Source organism: Lygodium microphyllum, chromosome 7, assembly GCF_053477565.2.
Source record: "Lygodium microphyllum isolate KBCC chromosome 7, Lygodium_microphyllum_v1.1.10, whole genome shotgun sequence".
NCBI lineage: Eukaryota > Viridiplantae > Streptophyta > Polypodiopsida > Schizaeales > Lygodiaceae > Lygodium > Lygodium microphyllum.
Genome location: NC_141141.1, coordinates 93,674,735 through 93,694,495, shown reverse-complemented (window position 1 = coordinate 93,694,495; position 19,761 = coordinate 93,674,735).

The window sequence follows — 19,761 nt, the reverse complement described above, 5'->3', positions numbered from 1 at the left end:
GAAAATGTTATACGTTTTATATCATTAGCGAGTATTTCTTAAAGAAAAAGAGGACATGTGTGCTAAAAGTATGTGCAATTACAAGAACAATAGGCCAAGGAAGGGAATAAGTCGTCCAAGATAAAGATGGAGAAAAATGATACAATTTACGAATATCAATATTTTTGCCCGATTTTGATGGATTTTTGTAATTCTCGTCACATTAGCTTGTCGACTAGATGCGTTCTGATTGTTTTGAGTACCCAAATGACTATATTCGGAGTTCAAATGACGAAGTTATGATCCAAACAAGTTGCAAACAGGCATAAAGCAGAAAAAATGAAAATAGTGAAAAGCAATAGAAAAGCAAAAGCCAAAAGCTAAAAGCAAAATGCCTAATGTGTGTGAGTGTGGATAGAAAACTATATAAGGAGAGGAGATTGGAGAGTTAAGGGCATTCCCCCTTGATTATAATTGTATTTTGTGAGAGAGGAGAGTGGAGGGTTGCATGCTAGAGTGAGCTCTTATCATGCCAATTTGGAAGTTGGAGCTTTTGGGTGTCAAAGAGCCAAGCATTGGCTCAAGGTTGTTAAGGTACGAGAATATATTTCACTTGGTTTATTTTCGAATTGTTGGTATTTTTATTGTGTTCTGGTTATGTGATGCTCTACCCGAATACGGGTTTTAAAATTTTTTGGAGCTATAAGAGGCTTTGTTTTGTTTTTGTGTGGATTGTGATATATGATTGAATAATTGAATTTTTAAAGTTGTGTTGTGCATTCGACAAAGTCAATTACCCCAACCGGCACTCCTTAACGTCTTGTTATCGGGTTGTGAGTGAGGCTTGCTCTCGATCACCGCTCGCATAACACCATGTGTGTGCTGGGACTTCGTTCCATTGTAAATAATATTATCTGTGTGTATTTATCTATGCGTGTGTGTGAATGAATGCTTGTATATCATGCGAAAAAGCGACAAAGAGGGAAGGCAAGCACTTATGTCTTCAGACTTTTCTATGGGACAGTTCAGATTCTTGAGAAAGCTCCTATTAGTGCATGGACATTGGAATTACCAAAGATTGTCCTACATGGTGTTGTATAATTTCTATCGCAATGCTATGTTTGTCATGATGCTTTTCTGGTACATCTTACAAATAGCATTTTCTCCCCCATCTACCATTTTTTATTGGAACTTGATGTTCTATTCTTTGATCTATCCATTTGTTCCTATTGTTGTGGTTGGAATCATGGACAAGGACACTGATCACAAAGCATTGCTGAAATATCCTCCTCTTTATGGAGTTGGTCAAAGAGATGAAAATTACAACAGTCTGCTCTTTTGGGTCACCATGCTGGATACTCTGCGGTAGAGTTTAGTACTCTTTTATGTCCCTTTCTTTACTTATCAAATAAGCACAGTTGACATCTGGAGCATGGGCAGCTTGTGGACAATCTTAGTGGTTATATTAGTGAGCTTACATCTTGCAATGGATATTCAACAGTGGACATGGATCACACATTTAGTTATCTGGGGCTCAATACTGGCTACTTTTGGTTGCCTTTTGATTCTTGATTCTGTGACACAAGAGTCTTTTCTTTCACACTATGGGGTCATGTATAAGATGGTAACTTCATTCAGTTACTGGTATGATATTATTTTGATTGTTGTTCTATCTCTACTGCCTCGATATTGTGTCAAAGTTGTGGCGCAAAGAATCTGGCCTTCTGATGTACAAATTATCAAAGAGACAGAGCTTAAACATAAACGTAAAGGATCTGAAACTGTGTCGCCAACTTTTGAGGTTGGTTGAATCTGGGGATAGCAAGTTTTTTATTTTTTAAAAAAGAGCTTTTCTAACCATGAGTCTGGATTTAATCGGCAACTCCATGGATCCAGAAAAAGAGCATACACTCTGATAGGAAAAAAAAAAGCATGGCCGCCGTCCTGGGGGGGAACTCTCTAGGGCCGATCAGAGATGCACATGTAACAAATAAAAACGAAGGCAACTGACATGACAGAGCTCGAAGCGGACGGAAGGACACAGGAATTGGATGCTGCTACGAGAGTGGAATGCCAAGATTAGAAGAAAAGATTCCTCAGGAGTCGACATAATGCTGCGATAACAGAAGGGGAATGAGAGTGGATGAAGAGGCTGCGATCGTGTGAAGGCAAGGAGGAAAGGGAGATGAATTGGGCTCGCTATATGCCTCAAAATCCTTTTCTTATTGCTACTAAGTCAGTGAGTGCTGAAGTGTATGTTTTCCAGAGGATTCAGTTTTGCTTGTGGAAAGGTGTAAATCACACAGCAAATAAATCATATTGGGGAGGAATCATGCATCTTCAATTTCTCTTCCTCTTTCTCTGTCGACCACGAAAACACGGCGACATAACTGAACTTACCTTAGTGGTATCAATGTAACTGATTGCTAGAGCTAAGTAGAAGAAACTTTAACTTGGATGTAAAGACATTTACTTTATTCACAATTCAGAGATTCAGCTCTCATTTGTCCCTTTGAAAGGTGATGACACAAAGATGCAAGGACAGCAGACTAGGTGCCTTTCTTTTTTTGAGAACTAGTTGCAGCTTGTCTTCGAAGCTGAAAAAGAAATAGAGATAGAGAAATAGAAGAGATATCTTCTAGCATCATCAACCATGGAGAAGACGAAAGTTTTATAGAACCTAAGAATTTCAGTATTTCTGATCAATCTTGCTGCCATCATGGAAAAGGCTGATGAAACACTGCTACCTACTATGTATAGAGAAATTGGCATGGAACTTGGAGAAAGGTCTTCCCCCCTGCACATTTAGAGTAATTCTTGAGCTTGAGATACGAGCTTGAGAGTTGAATTTTCTACTTGAGATCGGGTGGCCTAAAACCAGTAGGTTGTTCAAATTTGAATTTGTCTTGTATTTTGTAAACATCTTGGCAGTAATACAATTGTTACTTGGCATCATATTTGTCTTGATTATGTGCTTCGCTTGATCTTCCGTCTTGGAATTTCTCAAGGATCTTTGTGGTCACGACTTTGTTTTCGAAAACCCTTCGACATCTTTGGTGAGCCCAACGTGAAAGCGTCGCATTTAAAAAAATTTCAGGATGGGAGATACTTCAGCATCAATTTTAGCCCCTTCTACAATTCCTACTTTGTCTTCTACTTTGACTCTACCATCGACTTCTGCTTCAAGTACTTCTACGGATGATTTAAAGCAGATTTTGCAGAACATGTCTATGTATATGCAATTTCAAAATCAGCAGACACAATTGTTTATACAGCAACAGCAGCAGTTACATCAACAACAATTGTCTCAGCAAAGGCAACTATATTCGGAGCAAGAGAATGCAATCAGTGCGACTAAGACGATTGAAGCAGTTGAAAATGAAAAGAATCTATTTGATGGCCATAATATATCAGCTTATTTGAAGACGTATGAGATTAAGATGGGATTTTTTGAAGTACCGACAGGACTTATAAGTAAATATTTTCTTCGCCTTGTCACACCCGCCTTGAGGGTAAAAGTGACTGATCTTTTCCTTCAAAATTCGCATTGGCAAGATTTTAAGAAGACCTTGAAAGAGGAGTATTTTCTTGAGGAATTTGGGATGGCTACACAACGGTCATTCCGAGAGTGGGTCTTCATGCCAAACAAAGGTCTAGGTGCTTCAGAATTGATACGATAATTTGAAGAGAGGTATAGTCAGCTTGATGCCATTGAACAAAGAGCATTGGATATTGAGAAAGTTGAGCTTTTCTTGCAAGCTGCAGATCCTGCTCTTCACGAAGAGTTAGGAGAGCTTCTTGAGGATCGCATGAAGCCTATGGGTCTTAAAACAGATTGGCAAGATGCCTAGGATGCGGTCTTGACTTTGACCAAGAGGCGGATATGGAAGACCCGCCTACAGAATGGATCTATGACACTGACGTCATCTTCTACTCCTATGTCAACTTCTACCCCTGTTATTTCTTCTCTTCCTCAGCCAGTTACTTGGCCTATGCCAGTACCTACTGTCTCTAATCCTCCTGTTCCTCCTGTTCCAAGACCGATGCTGGCTCCTTCTACTTCAAAATCATCCGCTCCTTTGGTTCCTTCCTCTCTTGATGACATAATCAAAGGCATAACGGATTTGAAACTGGAGTCAGTTAAAGCAAAATTGGTGGAAAAATTAAAAGATAAATTTTCTTGGACCGTGCCTACTATTTCTTCTAGTGCTCCTAGTGCACCTAGGAGTGCTCCTAGTGCACCTAGGAGAGATCGAAGATGTATTTGGTGGGATAGTATGGACCAACAGCATTGTAAGGATTGCGAATCTTTTTAAAATGCAAGGAGGAAAATTTTGGTATTTTGGGGACAAGATGGCAAGATTTGGTTGACTGAAACAGGAGCTCCGCTCGCTACCAATTTTGGGAAAGGCAGAATGAAGAAATTAGTAGATGACATGGCTACGCGTACTTCTTATGTGGCAGCTAGAGGAGATGCCTCTGCATATGGAGTCCACATTGAGAAAGATTCGGAGAGTCAGTCAGCATTATGGACCTATGCTATAGAGACGGTAAACAAGGGGAAAATCCAACATACTATTTTGACTAGTGCAGGTTCTAGCATCAGATCTAAGACAGGTTGGGATTCGCATGTTGACAGGTACACTATTTATGCCTACTTGCCTAAGTCTCAGGGAGCAAATATACTTGTTGAGGAGAAGCATAAGAGAGATGAAGAGAATCCAAATGCAACTAAAAAGACTAGAGAGGGTGAGTTTGTTACTCCACCTACTGCAGGGCCGTCTTCGAGACCAAGGCCAAAACGAAAAATGGAGGATGCTCAAAAGAAAGAAAAGAGACAAGAACCTAGACAGAGAAAGCAACCACGATTTAGATTATTGTCCAATATTGAGACATCTACAGTCATGAAGAAAATCTTTAATGACAAGATACTTGGCAGTGAGGTGACTTTTACTATTTATGAGGTTTTGGACATCTCCAAAAGAGATTTTCAAGATCAGTTCCAAGAAGTCCTGAAGAGAAAAAGACATACATTGCCTACTACTGATACACAAGGAGTTTTGATTGGGGAGTTGGATGAGGATGAGGATGAGGTTATGGTTGAAAATGCTTCTGTTCTTCTGCAGACAAAGAAGAGGGTTCAGCCTATGCATTATGCTGAAACTGATGAGCCTATCTTGGTACCACGCAGTCACTTTTCGCGGAGTCATTGGGCTAGGGCAACTACAGAAACAATGGTAAAAATTGGAGAGAAACAGGTGCCTTATGTTGCTTTGGTGGATCATGGTTCAGAGATTAATCTCATAGTTTGTGGAGTTTATGAAAGTAATATATGGCCTATGGATGCAGAGCATGGGTGGCATATGAGAGCCGCCAACAACACTGCAGGTGATTTGTATGCTGTCTATCCCAATGTCAGGATTTCTATTGGAGATGTAGAGGAGGATTTCCATTTCTTTGTGTAGGATTCATACTCTTATCCCATAATCCTAGGACAACCATTCATCACAGAGATGCACATGGAGACGAAAGTAATGGATGACGTATCTACTTATGCATGGATTTGCAGTAAAGATGGTATGAGAGCAGTCCAGTTTATGACTGTGTGTGTAAATCATGCTAGAAATAGGGATACTCTTCGAGATGTGCCTTTGCCCACTATAAGGGATTCGGGTTTTCATTAGGTACCACTGTTCCGTGAGACGACGGTGGTACAGAGCAGAGGAGATTGGAGTTCTCGCCTCCTGGCAGTAGTGTTTTCTCCTCCAATTTTGTTGGAATTTCAGCAAACAGTTCGATGAGTTATGAGAAGATTTCTAAGTTGCCTAGAGCTGCCAGGCAGTACATATGCAGGAAGGAGAAAGAATTAAAAAATGCAGGTATTTTAGAGGATGATGAGCATATACATGGGATGTAATATAGTAAGATGTGTGTAGATACGATGACAGAGATGGAAAATATGCTGAAAGATGATATGTAGAGTTGTCTTAGTAATGTATCAGTGCAGTCCCTGGACATGTTTCATGAAATTTCAGATTTTGTGTCACAGATAGAGTTAGAGGCTGAGGTGACTCAACAAAAAGTGTTGAGAGCTAAAGAAATTCAGCAAATAGAGTTTCCAACCGATTATGATCAGCCTGTAGAGACCAGAGGGCTGAAAACTTTTAGCCAACAGAGTTTACTGTTGAAATATCTCAGCATCATCCAAAGTTTAGGGCTGTTCCTATGTAGTCCATAGAGCAAAGGGCTGAGGATATTCAGCCACTAGAGGGCAGAATTGCTAATCTATAGCAAGATTTGAGCAGTGCAAAGGATCATAATGAAGCCAGGGTTGACACGAAATACAAGATTGTGGATAAGAAGGTGAAGTCGGTAGCTGGACCGCTTCCACCTGATAGTGATCAGCAAATAGAGAGGGCTACCAAGCAGCCAATTTTGAGGAACCTAGAGCATATAGGCCATAAATTTTCTACAGAGACTCTTGCTGAATTAAAAATTGGAAATGGTGATTTCTTACTACCCTTAGAGAAGCAGTGCTTTCAGGATACGCTTAAGCGACATGGAAGGGGGTTTGCTTTTTTCTTGCATGATATTGGATGTGTGAATCTGGATATTGTTGCCCCTATGGTGATCTTTACTATTCCTCATATTCCATGGAACCTTCGACCTATTCTAGTGCCTAGGGCACACCTGCCAAAGCTAGTTGACTTATTGAATGAGAAAATTAGGATGGGAATCCTAGAGCCGTCATCTGCACCATACTCAAATATGTGGTTTACGGTTCCAAAGAAGAATGGTACTCTCCGATTTATACAAGACATGCAACCAGTAAATAGAGTTACTATTAGGAATGTTGGTATAGGTCTAGTTGTGGATGAGTTTGCAGAAGCATTTGCTGGACGTGCCATCTATTCTTTAGGTGACTTGTATTCGGGATATGATCAGTTTCAACTGGCCTTGGAAAGCAGGGACCTAACCACTATGAGAACTCCTATTGGGCTTGTCAAGATGTGTACCTTGCCTCAAGGTGCCACTAATTCTATTGCGCATATGATGAATGCCATGCATAAGGTCCTTCGTGAATACATACCTTAGCTTACCATGCATTTCTTGGATGATGTGCCCATTAAGGGGTGTACAGAAGAAGAGAAGAATGAGATTCTAAATGAACAGGGATGTAGATAATTTGTGGTTGATCATATTGTAGCTTGTAAAAAGATTTTGGCAAAGTTAGAAGAAGTAAACTTGACACTATCAAGGCAGAAATCTGTTTTTGGAGTAAATGAGGTCGTCATTGTTGGACATATGTGTGGGTATTATGGCAAGAAACCTTCACCTGCGAAGATGGATGCAATAGGAAAGATTACAGAGTATTGTTCTACCACTTCAGAGGTACGGAGATTTATTGGAGCTTGTGTGTTTTACATGATTTGGATACCCCATTTTGCACACATAGCAGATTGTTTATATCAGTTGCTTCGAAAGGGGCACAAATTTTATTGGGATGAGAGCCACACTAGAGCCATGCAGAAATTGAAGAAGTTATTGCAGATTGCTCCTACTCTCAGGAAAGCGGATTATAATTGCGGAAGGCCTATTGTATTGAAAGTTGACACTAGTCCAATTGGCATAGGTTGGGCTGTGGGTCAAGATGATGCAGATGGAAACATGTACGCTATTTGATTTGGGGCAAAAGTCCTAAACAAGAGATAGAGGAGGTGTCCGTAAATCAAGAGGGAATTACTCGGAATTGTTATGGCTCTCAAATGCAACAAGGATTATTTTATTGGAGCCCCAGTTGTGGTAGAGACAGATTGCTTGCCATTATGATAGGTATGATTACGAGTTGCTCTACTCCGGATATAGCTATGCTAAGATGGATCGCATACATCAAGTCATTAAATCCAAAATTTATTCACATAGCAGGCAAGGATAATCTAGTGGTGGATATGCTATCTAGAGCCAGATATGATGATGAGGAGACTGTTGAGATATGAGCTCCACTCGTGATACGCCAAGGTGACCGTTGTGTATTTATGTCACCGACTTGTCAGTGCAGACGCGGTTAATACACCGCCCATGAATAATAGCTACATGATAGCTATCCTTATCTACTCTAGTTCGTGGCTCAGTTAGTATGCCACCTTAGCTAGTTGAGTTTGGTTTGAGACCCATATATAGGGCTCTTCTATTTCTTTGTATGAGAGTTCTTTTGGCTTACACAACTAAGAAGAGGAAAACTATTTTCAGCCTCCACCCTTGTGTGTATTCCCCCATTGTGCAAGTAAGAAAGCTTCAAGTGAGACTCCTTCCTTCTCTCCCACAATCTTGACATGGTATCAGAGCCTTGTTCGTGGTAAGGAGCTCAAGAAAGCAAGCCAAGCTCGCGGTGTTCTGGTAAGAGGAGCAGTATTGCTTTCATTTTCTGTTTTGGGAGCAGATCTCTGCAGGTAGCACAGCCGGAAAGTGCAGGAGTGCATTGTCTCAGGTTGAGACGCCCTTCGCGGTGAAGCAAGAGGGCAGTATATGCTGCGGGATAAGGCTTTAGCCCTCGGCGACCTTGTTTTTTTTATTTGAGGCCATTTCGGGGCCTATTTTGGAGGCAGAAGTTTTCTGTATGCACTCAGGAAAAGGCCCAGTTTTATGCTATGCAGCCACTGTTCTACAGGTCGGTGAAAAGTTACCACAGATATTGCATTGTATGCTCGTGTGCAGAGACATTGGGAGTTACAGAATCATCCTTGGTTCCTGTATATGCAAAATCATCACTAAGAAGTGACTGTGTGGTCAAATACCACTTTCGCCAGTTTTGCAGATTTGCCCTTGTGAGGTTGAAGCTGTGTTCTTTGCAGTGACAGAATTTTTTGCAGTGTTTTGTAATGGCGTCTGATTCTCTTTCACAGATTGTCACTGAAAAGCTTGACAAGAACAACTTCCAAGCATGGAAGTTTAGAATGACGAATTTCCTTATGGGAAAAGGATATTGGGAATTTGTTGCAGGAAATGAAGAAGAACCAGTTCTTCTTGATGTTCCTAATCAACAGCAAATGCAGGCATTCAAAGCATGGCATGAGAGAGCTAGGAAAGTTATGTACTGGCTGTCTATCAGTATTTCAGACTCTATGATTGTGCATATTCAGGATGCAAGTACGCCAAAGGAGGCATGGGATACTTTGTTAAAAATGTATAGCACAAATACGCAAGCCAGGAAAATGCAGCTCAAGCAAGAGTTGCACAATGTGCAAAGAGAAAATATGAGCATCAATGACTACCACATGAAGGTGAAGAAGATTGCAGATGCACTTGCTTCCATTGGGTCGCCAGTGGAAGATGATGATTTAGTTTCTGTGACCTTGAATGGTCTAGGAAAGGATTATGCACAGTTTCGAACATCCATTTCCGTCCGTGAAAGATTTCGTGATTTTGAGGAGTTGATTGCTCTTCTAATTTCTGAGGAGCAGAGAAATGGTGGTGCATCTTCTTCAGGAGGAACTTCAAAAGAAGCTGTCTTCTACTCAAATGCTGGAAGAGGTAGAGGCAGAGGTAGAGAAGGCCGATATGTAGGCCGTGGTAGAAATCAGAATATGCAGCAAACTCAAGAAAACCAGTCCTATGGAGGAGGACGTGGTAACTCTAGAGGCTAGGGGAGCCAAAGAGGTCGTGGTGGATGGCAAAGAGGCCAAAATGCAAACAGTAATGTTGAATGCTACTACTGTGGTAAAATGGGTTATATGGCTAAAGACTGCTATAAAAAGCAGAATGACAACATGAATGGAAAACTGCAACAAGGGAATTATGCATCTTCTAGTAGGCAGGGTGATGACAAAAATGAGCACTTGTTTATGGTGCAGCACATGAATAATTCTGTGACAAGTGCAGAAGAAAGCAATGATGTATGGTATGTTGACTTAGCTGCATCAAACCACATGACAGGTCATGTAAAATGGATGGAGGATGCAAGAAAAATGGAAAAACCAGGATTTGTGGAGACTGGTGATGATACTGCACATCCTATTGTGCAGATTGGAAAAATTCCTTTATCTATGTAGGATGGGAAAAAGAAATACCTGTCCGATATATTTCATGTCCCGCATATCACCAAGAATCTGGTTTCTGTTGGTCAAATGGTTGAGCAGGGCTTGTAGGTCAGATTTAATCCTCATGGATGCTTTGTTGAGGATATGAAAAATAAATGTCGCTTGATAGCAAAAGGAAAGAAGAAGGGCAGAATGTTTACATTGGATGCAGACATATCTGAATTGAGTGCAGCAATGTTTGCACATGGGACCGCTGTAGTTGCAGATATTGATATCTGGCATAAACGCATTGGTCATGTTAATGTACAGCGACTTAAATCAATGCAAGCCCAAAATATTGTTGCAGGTTTGCCTAAATTCAAGGTTGCAGAAATGCATAAGGTATGTGAAGCCTGTCAGTTTGGAAAACAGGCAAGGAAACCATTTCCTAGACATGTTCAAGAGAGTGAGAAGCCATTGGAATTAATCCACTCTGATGTGTGGACTACTAAAGCTGCATCTCTTGGAGGCTGTCATTATTTTGTCACTTTTATTGATGACTATAGGCAAAAAAGTTTGGGTGTATTTTATGAAAAAGAAAAGTGAAGTTTTTGGGCATTTCAAAACCCTTAAAGCTATGGTTGAAAAAGAAACAGGCCTGCAAATAAAATGCCTAAGGTCAGATGGAGGGCGAGAGTACCTCTCAAATGAGTTTGCAAGGTTCCTACAGGAGCATGGCATAAAGCAGCAATATTCATGCAGTCATACCCCACAACAAAATGGAATTGCAGAGAGGAAAAACAGGCATATTGGAGAGGTATCTCATGCCATGCTCAATGAAAAAGACTTGCCAGATTTTTATTGGGCTGAAGCAGTTGCTACAGCAGTCTACATAATGAACAGGACTCCCACTGCAGTAATACATGGAATGACTCCAGAGGAGAGGTATACTGGTAGGAAACCAGATATTCCTTATTTGAAAATTTTTGGTTGCATTGCCTATGTACATGTGCCAGATGAGTTGAGATCCAAGTTGGATCCAAAAGCTGAGAAGTGCATCTTTATTGGTTACTCTCTGCAGCAAAAAGGGTATAGATGCTATAACCCTTCTATTCGTAAGTTTACAGTGAGCAGAGATGTTGTTTTTGATGAGATGAGTAGCTGGTATAAACTAGTAAATGTGTTTGATGATGTAGATGCACAAAATGGTAATGTTGCACAGAATTCACAGGAGCAGTCACAAAATATTAGTGGACCTAGAGCGTCCTCTAGCAGTGGTTCACATTCTTCGCCATGGACAGGCAGATTGAGATCAGGAGAATCTTCTCAAAGTAATGTAGATAGTGGTATGCAGGTATCACGAAAAGGAAAAGAGAAGGTTGATCGGCCCATGTTTGATGTGAATGCAGGTAACTCTTATGTGGATGGTGAATCCAGTGGCTCAAAATAGAGCATTGATGATGAGTTGGGTATTTCTTCTATTGTTACACCTGGAGTAAGGAAGACCAGGGATGTTTTGAGAGCACCTAGGAGTGAACCTATCTTGCGCAAGTCTACGAGAGCTAGGTATCCTGTGGATAGGCTGAAATATGATGGATTTACAGCCATTCACTATGCATATATGGTTAAAGTGATACAGGAACCAGAACCCACTTCTTTTGAGCAAGCCATGGGAAAAGAAAAATGGGAGAAAGCCATGGATGAAGAAATGAATGCCTTGGAAGCAAATGCTCCATGGGAATTGGTACCTTTGCCTAAAGGTAAAAATGCAATTGGCTGTAAGTGGGTTTATAAGGTGAAGCACAATGCAGATGGTTCTGTGAACAGATACAAGGCAAGATTAGTAGTCAAGGGTTATGCATAAACATATGGCATTGACTATGAAGAAACATTCAGTCCGGTTGCAAGGATGGCAACCGTAAGAGCAGTCATTGCTACGGCTGCATCAAAGGGATGGTCTTTACATCAGATGGATGTAAAGAATGCCTTCTTGCATGGTGATTTGCAAGAAGAGGTCTATATGGAGCAGCCACCAGGTTATGTGCATGTTGTTCATCCTAAGTTTGTTTGCAGGTTGAAGAAAGCCTTGTATGGCTTGAAGCAAGCACCTAGAGCATGGTCTGACAAGATAGGACAATATCTTGTCACTATTGGCTTTCAGATTTCCAAGGCAGATTTCTCACTTTATGTGATAAAAACAGAGAAAGGTATTATGCTACTTGTCATTTATGTTGATGATTTGATTATGACAGGTGAGAGTGATGAAGATATCCTTCATGTGAAAATGCTATTGAAGCAGAAGTTTGAGATGAAGGATTTGGGAGAGCTGCGTTATTTCTTGGGCATTGAGGTGATTAGATCACCAAGTGAGATACAGCTCTTGCAGAGGCAGTATGGATTGGACATGCTGTCCAAATATGGGATGACAGGCTGTAAGCCTATTTCAGTTCCTTTGGAGCAGAATGTGAAGCTGAGCACAGATACAGGTGAGCTTCTAGAAGACCCTACTATGTACAGACGCATAGTAGGAAGTTTGATTTATATGACTATTACCAGGCCAGATTTGAGCTATGCTATTGGATTGGTAAGTCAGTTTATGCAGGATCCAAGGAAACCACATTTGTATGCGGCTAGACGCATACTCAGGTATGTGAAGTCCACATTGCAGTATGGACTATTTTATGAGACTGGGGTTCAGATACAGTTGCATGGATACACTGATGCTGATTGGGTTGGTAGTATTTATGATAGACGATCTACCAGTGGATATGTGTTCTCTTTTGGGAGTGCTGTAGTCACTTGGAGCAGCAAGAAACAGCCTACAGTTGCCTTGTCGAGCACAGAGGCTGAGTACAGGGATGCAGCAATGGCTGCATGTGAGGTAGCTTGGTTGCATAAGCTACTTTATGATATGCATCAGTCTACAGATGGGCCAGTTGTCATTTATTGTGATAACATGAGTAGTATACACTTGGCAAATAACCCAGTCTATCATGCTAGAACAAAGCACATTGAGGTGCATTATCACTATATGCGAGAGAGGGTTTTACTAGGTCTTATTGATCTAGTTTATGTTAGCACAGAGGATCAGGTAGCTGACATATTCACGAAGGCATTGGGCGCAGAGAAGCTACGTAAGTTCAGAGACCTGCTTGGTGTGCAGGAATTGGGATTGAGCTCGAGGGGGAGTGTTGAGATATCGAGCTCCACTCGTGATACGCCACAGTGACCGTTGTGTATTTATGTCAGCGACTTGTCAGTTGTTGCAGACGCGGTTAGTACACCGCCCATGAATAATAGCTACATGATAGCTATCCTTATCTACTCTAGTTCGTGGCTCAGTTAGTATGCCACCTTAGCTAGTTGAGTTTGGTTTGAGACCCATATATAGGGTTCTTCTATTTCTTTGACTGAGAGTTCTTTTGGCTTACACAACTAAGAAGAGGAAAACTGTTTTCAGCCTCCACCCTTGTGTGTATTCCCCCATTGTGCAAGCAAGAAAGCTTCAAGTGAGACTCCTTCCTTCTCTCCCACAATCTTGACAGAGACACTACTTGCAGAAGAGGATGATGCAAAAATTTCAACCGCTATGGTTGATCATATTTGCCATGTCTATGATATTGTGGCTTTCATAGAAGAAATCTATGTTGGAGATTGGTTGCAGATTGGCAAGTATCTTAGTACACTAAGCAAAAGAGATGAATAGACAGATGAAGAGTTCAAGAAGATCAAAAGAAAAGCCTATGGTTATTTTCTCAAGGATGGATTTCTTTGGAAGCACCCAAAGAAAAGAGGTGAATTACCCTTGCGGGTCGTCTGCAATAAAGAGACCCAATTACAGGTGATGAGAGAGTTTCATGAGAGTCCTTGGGCTGGTCATAGGGGAGTGTGGGCTACTTATGAGAAAATCAAGGAAAAATATTGGTGAAAAGGCATGTACAAAGATGTTTCTCGCTTTGTAGAGACTTTCAGAGACTGTCAAATGTATTCCGTAGTGCATCATCGAGACGAGATTCACCCGACCTATCCGCTATGCATTCATTATAAGTGGGTAATTGACTTGATTACTATGCCGATGGGTCTATGGCATATGAGATATATTGTATTGGCTGGACATGATCTTACCAATCATGTTGAGGGCAGACCTTTGAGAACGAAGACCACTAATGCAGCGTGTAAGTTCTTATTGGAATAAATTATCTGCAGGTATGGTTGTGTGGGTAAGATCATTGCAGATCGCGGTGAATTAGATGCAGATGAAGCTAGGGAGTTTTTCTCTCAGAATCAAGTTTGCTCTAACCACAGCATACAATCTAGAGGGAAATGGAAAGAGTGAAAGAGGGCATCTGCCAATAGTGAAAGCACTAGCCAAAGCATGCAGAGGATGGATTGGAGAATGGCCAAGACTTCTACCATTTGCTTTGTGGGCTGATCGTACGAATCACAGTGTTACCACAAGATATATGCCCGCAGAGTTGATGTATGGTCAGAAACTGGTTATGCCAATTGAGACTTGTGCTCTGACTTGGTCAGTTTTACCTTGGCAGGAGGATTTGATAAGAGAGGAGCTCTTAGCTCTTCAGATACGGCAGTTGGAGAGAAGACCAGAGGATATTTAGCTAGCTATTGACAGGTTGAAGGTTGCTAGACTTAGAAATAAGGACAGGTTTGACAGCAGGCATCGCTTGCGGCCTAAAGCAATAGAAGAGGGAGACTGGGTATTAGTCTTTGATAGCAGTCTTGAAAATCAGTATACTACACTTTGAAAGATGGTGAAAAGATGGTTTGGGCCATACATAGTTAGACATGTCTTTGACAATGCAACATATGAGCTGATAGAATTGGATGGGACAATGCTTAGAGTGCCCATTGCAGGAAAAAGAATCAAGATTTTCAAGAAAAGAGATGAGGATTATGCATTGGAAGAATTTGCAAGAGAAGAGCAACGAGAAGAAACTCCAGTAGAAGAGACAAATGATATGACAAATAACCTTGCTGATATACCGGAAATAGACAATGAAGAGATTGATCTGTTCGTGGATCTTGACGACAATGATCATGGGTAGTTGGCCCATCCGGAGGATGCGTAGGATCAGAGGGGGTGGATGTCGTGCTGCTGCGCATCCGAGGTGTGGAATCCACCAAAAAGTTTGTGTGTGTGACATTCGTTACTTTGTGCATACTTAGTCGCCGTGTTTGCATTTTGTTCTGCGTGTGACTTACATGTTTGTGTGTATATGAACCCTAGTTTTTCCGTAAGTGTATTTTCGTTTATCGTCTCAAACCCGTGTGTGTGCTGGGACTTCTTTCCATTGTAAATAATATTATTTGTGTGCATTTATCTATGCATGTGTGTGAATGAATGCTTGTATATCATGCGGAAAAGCAACAAAGAGGGAAGGCAAGCAATTATGTCTTCAGACTTTTCTATGGGACAGTTCAGATTCTTGAGAAAGCTCCTATTAGTGCATGGACATTGGAATTACCAAAGATTGTCCTACATGGTGTTATATAATTTCTATCGCAATGCTGTGTTTGTCATGATGCTTTTTTGGTACATCTTACAAACAACATTTTCTCCCTCATCTGCCATTTTTGATTGGAACCTGATGTTCTATTCTTTGATCTATACATCTGTTCCTACTGTTGTGGTTGGAATCATGGACAAGGACATTGATCACAAAGCATTGCTGAAATATCCTCCTCTTTATGGAGCTGGTCAAAGAGATGAAAATTACAACAGTTTGCTCTTTTGGGTCACCATGTTGGATACTCTGTGGCAGAGTTTAGTACTCTTCTATGTCCCTTTCTTTATTTATCAAATAAGCATAGTTGACATCTGGAGCATGGGCAGCTTGTGGACAATCTTAGTGGTTATATTAGTGAGTTTACATCTTGCAATGGATATTCAACAGTGGACATGGATCACACATTTAGTTATCTGGGGCTCAATACTGGCTACTTTTGGTTGCCTTTTGATTCTTGATTCTGTGACACAAGAGTCTTTTCTTTCACACTATGGGGTCATGTATAAGATGGTAACTTCATTCAGTTACTGGTATGATATTATTTTGATTGTTGTTCTATCTCTACTGCCTCAATTTTGTGTCAAAGTTGTGGTGCAAAGAATCTGGCCTTATGATGTACAAATTATCGGAGAGATAGAGCATAAACATAAACGTAAAGGATTTGAAACTGTGTTACCAACTTCCGAGCTTGGTTGAATCTGGGGATAGCAAGTTTTTTATTAAAAAAAGGAGCTATATGCCTCAAAATCCTTTTCTTATTGCTACTAAGTCAGTGAGTGCTGAAGTGTATGTTTTTCAGAGGATTCGGTTCTGCTTGTGGAAAGGTGCAAATCACTCGGCGAATAAATCATACTGGGGAGGAATCGTGCATCTTCAATTTCTCTTCTTCTTTCTCTGTCGACCATGTAAACACTGTCTCCGCGCTCAATAAGCCTGTCTATAAGATGGCTACCCAAAAATCCTGCACCCCCTGTGACCAGTACTCGCAGAGATTTACGCTCTAAGCCTAGAGGGATTTTGGCCCCATGACTCACCAGCTTTCTCGTATAGAGTTCACCACTACTCTGTCTCTCGATCGGCTGTTTCTGGAAAGCCGTGGTGAGTGCTCCATCTATGTCTGTGAGTTGAAGAGATGGGGTTGCAACTCAGTCTCACAGAATGGGGAATTCAAAGAAAGCTAGCTGCTATATAGGAGTACCGCGACATAACTGAACTTACCTTGGTTGTATCAATGTAACTGATTGCTAGAGCTGAGCAGAAGAAGCTTTATCTTGGATGTAAAGAGATTTACTTTATTCACAATTTAGAGATTCAGCTCTCGGTGCAAGGACAGCAGACCAGGTGCCATTCTTTTTCTGAGAACTAGTTGCAGCTTGTCTTCGAAGCTGAAAAAGAAATAGAGATAGAGAAATAGAAGAGATATCTTCCAGCATCATCAACCATGGAGAAGACGAAAGTTTTATAGAACCTAAGAATTTCAGTATTTCTAATCAATCTTGCTGCCATCATGGAAAAGGCTGATGAAACACTGCTACCTACTATGTATAGAGAAATTGGCATGGAACTTGGAGAAAGGTCTTCCCCCTTTGGCATTTAGAGTAATTCTTGAGCCTGAGAGTTGAATTTTCTACTTGAGATTGGGTTGCCTAAAACCAGTGGGCTGTTCAGATTTGAGTTCGTCTTGTACTTTGTAAACATCTTGGCAGTAATACAATTGTTACTTGGCATCATATTCGTCTTGATTATTTGATTCGCTTGATTTTCCGTCTTGGAATTTCTCAAGGACCTTTGTGGTCGTGACTTTGTTTTCGAAAAGCCTTCGACAACGTGGGTTCAAAATAAGGTGTTTCTAAATACCATTTTTGTACATTTTTTACATACAAAAGGGTATAATATAAATGGGCTATGAATAGAAAATGGTTATATTTTTTTAGGAAAAATTGACAGATAAGGATGTTTATATATAGGCCTTGAATGCACGTGATGTAGAGGATATATATATATATATATATATATAGTAACTTTCCTGAGATTTCAAGTCCGTTTTCTTGCTTATCACATTGCGCGAGTCTTGGGATACATTATACATTGCTATTAGTGCAAAATTTCTTGGAGATGGTTTTCAACTCAAGCATATAGAGGGTCCTCTACTTAAAAAAGAAGTAAATAGGAATAATTTTGGTGTAGCCTATACTCTCATGCACTTATAGTGAGAGACATACATAGTGGTATTGGAAATAATAATTGTAGGAGAGGTTTACATCACAACAAGGGTAATCCTACTTCTTGTAGCCAATTACACAGTAAGTCCCATGGTCTTAATTCTCAATCTTAAGTTCTCTCTTACTTGTCATTCTTGTGGACAATAAGGTCACATAAAGTTGCAATGTTATAAGATGCACAATAATTGGCGTGGAAAAGGTAAATGAAAAGCACATGATAATTTTAAGTCTTCTTATAGATCATAACATTGTTCTTAAGTCTAGTGTGTTAAGATATAAAGAGATAAATTTCTTTTAGTTTAGATGATTATATACTTGATGTCTCATAACTTGATGCTATGTAATTGATCAATGCTTGATCTTCTTAATATCAGTGTTTTTTACTTGATTTAGGGGCTTCATTTCATGTTATCTTGCATTGTCATTGGTTTTATACCTACTATACTATTACAGATTTAATTAGACTAGCAGTTGACATTGTATTGGGTATTATTGGTATAGTGATACAAGATTGGAGTTTGATATTGGTGCTCCATTTGTGCTAGTGATATATGTCATATCTAAACTTTGAATAAAAACCTTATCTCCATTGAACAATTGGATGATGATAGATACCATGTCTCTTTTGGTGATTTTGTATGGAAAATTACACGTAGCAACCTCATTTTTGCTAGAGGTGCCAAAGTTGGCAACCTATATCCTTTTCTTATATCTAGATCTATTGATCATGTTTTGGTCATGGTTGGACTTCCTCATGTATCTCTTTGGCATCACAGTCTTGGACATATGTCCCTTAAAGAAATAAAAGTACTCACTTGTTTGCAATATTCGCTACCTCTTGACTACTCACATTCTGAATCTTGTATTTTTTATATGGCAAGAAAACTCTTAATTTGCATAAAAAGACTTGTTCTACATATGTGGGTAAGGCATTAGCTTATGCATTTAGATATTTGTGGTCCTATGCCCTATCACTTATTAGATGGTGCTAAATATTTTTTGTCACATTTATTAATGATTATTCACATAGATTTTGGACCTATACTTTTAAGCAGAAGTTAGAGGTACTAGCTAATTTCAACACTTTCTTACTATGATTGAGAACTCGTTTAGGCACATATTGAAATATCTATGATCTAGCAATGGGGTTGAATATGTCTCTAAGACATTTGAATAATTTTGAATAAAATGATATATTAAGCATCAATTGACCACCCATACAGCCCACCTTAGAACGTTATAGAGTATATGAATATGACTATTCACACAAGATTCCATAGTATGCTTGGTCACATAGGCTTACCACAATACTTTTGTGCTAAGGTAGTTACTACTACCATTCATTTGATTAATTGATCCCTATGCACTAGTCTTGGTGATAGAGTTATAGAGGAGGTATGGTATGGTAAACCTCCCTCATATGTACACTTGAGAGTCTTTGTATATGTAGATTTCTGCCATATTCCTAAAGATAAATGACACAATTCTAAAGTATATCAAATGCATCTTTTTTGGATAAGGTAATACAGGTAATATGAGACATCACCTTTGGGATCCAAAGGCACAAAAGGTTATGTGCAACCATGATGTTGTATTTCATGAGAAAAAGATGCATATGAGACCAGAATAGGTAGTTGAGATATGTGGGGTGATCTTTTAGGAGGATTCTCCTATTACAATATAGCCAACCCCCCATTAGAAATTATAGGGTGCATAGTGTAGCATGTGGGAATGTGGTACATGTGTAAGGATCTTGTGCACATAGTATATACTAGGTTCTATGTGTGATGGTTAAGTGCACATGCAAGGGTGTATGTGTGCAAGGATCTATGTCTAAGGATGTTTGTGTGCGAGGGACTAAGTTTTTGTATATGGGTACTCATGCAAGGATATTTGTACATGTGAGGAGCTAAGTGTAGTTGTCTATGTACAAGGGTCTTGTGTACTTTGGTCATTGGGCACATGTGAAGGTCTAGTGCAAGGAAGTTATGTATATAGGTGTATAGTAATGTTAGT